At 35.4% G+C, this 3,302-nt stretch overlaps 1 protein-coding gene across 1 annotated transcript in view; it reads right to left on the bottom strand.

Annotated features, from left to right (window-relative positions):
• Window positions 1-3,302, bottom strand: part of LOC107701691 (zinc finger protein GLI2-like) — a 105,444-nt gene that overhangs the window by 94,895 nt on the left and 7,247 nt on the right. The gene's annotated exons all lie outside the window — the stretch shown is intronic.

A 3,302-nucleotide genomic window follows, 5' to 3' on the forward strand; every position in this document is an offset into this window, starting at 1 on the left:
ATATATATATATATATATATATATATACACATACATACACACACGAACACACACATCTTAATAATATATATTTATTTGAAAATTATATATGGACATTTTTAATCAAGTTTTTTTAATTAATTTATTTATATCCTAATAAAAAATGTTTTTAAAGTTTAAAGTCAATGATTTTCAATTCTTTAAACCTTTTTTTCCACAGTCACTCACTCCTGATCCAACGTTTGACAAAGATTATTCTGGAGGTTTCAATAGGAAAAAGAGTGGAGTTGAATTTTAAACGAATCACAAGACACGCCAGAGCCGCCGATTCGTGTCGTTTCAACAGACTATTGCATTCCTCGCTGATTTACCGAGTCCATCAGGATAATAAGTCTAGTGAATTCCAGGGAATATTACTCATAAGAGAGTGAGTACAGTCACAGCCAGTGGACGTGAGGAGATATCGCATGAGTTACAAACAAGATGTTAGCAGACAGCAGTGAGTCATGCGAGTCCAGACGGGACCGAGGTTTCATATGGAAGGCTGGTGGCGCCAAAAGCCTTTAAACGGAACACATGGAATTTAACCGTGTCAACACGCACTGTTTGTCCATGTTAACGTGACAACATACACAGCAGCCAATGAAATTGCTGTATTTGAGACTATATTTGCATGTGTGACGTGATGGTACATTGTTATACACACATCAGGCATCATGTTTATTCATGAATGATGTTGTAATGGTACACTGGTATGCACATATGCAAACATCAGACATTATATTTGTTCATGAAGGATAAAGCATCGGTATGTTGTGTGTGATGTCAGTCTTATGTCAGGATTTGTCATGTCCTTTTTAGTTGTTTAGTTCAACGGTCTATCTCAGGAAAAAAAAAAGTCTTAGGCCCTGTCCGCACGAGCGCGGTTATTTTTAAAACCGCAGCTTTTTCTACGTGGTTTGGCAGTTCGTCCACACGCAAACGCAGCACCAGGTCCCTGAAACCGAACATTTTTGAAAACGCCTGCCAGGGTGAAGATTTTCAAAAACTCCAGTTGCAGTGTTATCGTGTAGACAGCCAAACCGGAGATTTTGGCTTGTGACGTCGGAGCATGCGCTGTTATCTCCGCCTACTGGAAACTTTTTCAGGCTTCTGATTGGCCAACATGGCTTTACGGTTGAGATTATATCGCCACCTGTTGGCTTGGCATGCTCTTGACAGTGCTTCATAGCATACTTTTGTGTTTTCATGTGGACAGAGATATTTTTAAAAACGGAAGAAAGAAAAACTCTGTTTATAAAAATACCCGTGTACGTGTGGACATGGCCTTAATTTAAACTGTAACATTAACTCTTTCCCTGCCAGCATTTTTGATCGTTTTCACAAAAGTTTAATGGCACCCAGTATATTGTATGTTGTTTGAATATCTGAGCATGCAATGTCAAAAGAAAGAACAGAGTCTCTGCATTTAAACAAAAAAACGCGTTTTATTCTAGCTTCATGCAATCTTTTTTATCAATGGTTGAATGTGGGTAAGTTGCATGAAAAAAAAAGCAACATTTTGAACACAAAGCTGAGAAATTCACGTTTTTGTAAAAGATTATGTCTGGATCAGATTCAGAACAATGACCAAAACACAGATGGAGTCGATCTTTTCCATCAAGCTTGCACAGTCCTAAACCACTTTCTGGAAAGTCATCTCATTCAGTAACGTTAGGCAGTTTTGATTTATATGCTATTTAATGCTTGCGTTATTTTACATATGCATCTGCTGACATACACGATCGCTTCTGCTTCTTCTTCTCCGTGTTTTGATCCAGATGTTCAATACTCTTTCAGAAGATGCGTAATAGCGCCTACCGTACACCAGTGAAAACACAGAAAGCCGGAATATTGCGTCACTGGCGGGGAGAGAGTTAATGAACTATAGCACAGTAGATATCAGTAAAGCAATGCCGAAATAAACGAAAGAAAGGATTAGTATGCGGGTAAATCTAGAGACGAACAGTGCGTGTTGGCACGGACAAATTTCATGCGTTCCATTTAAAGACTTTTGACCCCTTCAGCCTTCCATAGTCTCAGAGTTAATGCTGTTTCACTGGGTTTAGGTGATAGTGGAGCCCCACGGCTCAGATCATACCCCCAGCTGCTAAGTGCAATATCCTGTGGACGATCTCCATCAGTGCGGCCAATGCCGAACAGATGTTGCGATTGCAGCCCCCGCTGAAGTTCAGGGCAGGAGGATTCCTCCCGTCTCGCCGAATCAGCCGTCAAAGCCATTACATCTCACATGTGCCACCGCCGCTCGACCCATGGCTCCAGACGCCCGCGGCGGGATGAGCCTCAGCGACGGACATCACAGGGGTTTTTAACAGCACACTTTGATCCACCGGCCAAATGGTGTTTTTAAGAGACACTTGTGCTTTGACACCAGGACTGTAATGTAAACTTCCTCTCTGTTGTTATTGAGCGGCGAGGGGTTTCAACCACTTACACGGGTGGTTATGTCAAGGCTTTTAGTGTTGAGACAGTGGTGGCTTTTTATAAAGAAAGCTGACAGGAGTTTACACACAACCTGAAAACCCAATTTAAATGTTAATAATTAATCGAATAATATATTCTCAAATTAAATTGTAATATATTAACAATTCACAAACAAATTCTAGCTGTTTTTGAGCACGTTATAAACAATATGATTAAAAATATATTTTGAAAATAGCTATATATAAATATTATATTATAAAATGAAATTATATTTTATAAAAAATATTATTTTTATTATATATTATAAATCATATATGAATTATGTTAAATATTATCAAATTTAATTTATATATATACACACACACACACACAAAATATGTATATATATATAACCATTTTTGTGCATATATTATAAAATAAATTATGTAAAAATAATATTATTACAATACATACAATTACATAATATATTAATTATATATTTTAATATATTATAAAATTGAAATGATAATTTTTTATATTAAAAAAATATATTATTATTTTGCACATATATTATAAAATAAATTATGTAAAAATTTAAAATAATGTAATATATTATAAATTTAATTTTAATATGAATATAGTATATATTAAATTATAAATTATACAATTAAAATGATAATTTTATATATTTTTTTATAAATTGTAACCATTTTGTGCATATATTATAAAACAAATATTATAATTATCAGAAATATATTTTGAAAATATTAGTAATATAATAATAATACATTTAGAGATGCACCGATCGATCGGCCAGGGATCGGAATCGGCCGATTTTCCTCATGATCGGCCCGGATCGG

Source organism: Sinocyclocheilus anshuiensis, unplaced genomic scaffold (assembly GCF_001515605.1).
Source record: "Sinocyclocheilus anshuiensis isolate Anshui unplaced genomic scaffold, SAMN03320099.WGS_v1.1 scaffold21, whole genome shotgun sequence".
In the NCBI taxonomy this organism is placed as follows: domain Eukaryota; kingdom Metazoa; phylum Chordata; class Actinopteri; order Cypriniformes; family Cyprinidae; genus Sinocyclocheilus; species Sinocyclocheilus anshuiensis.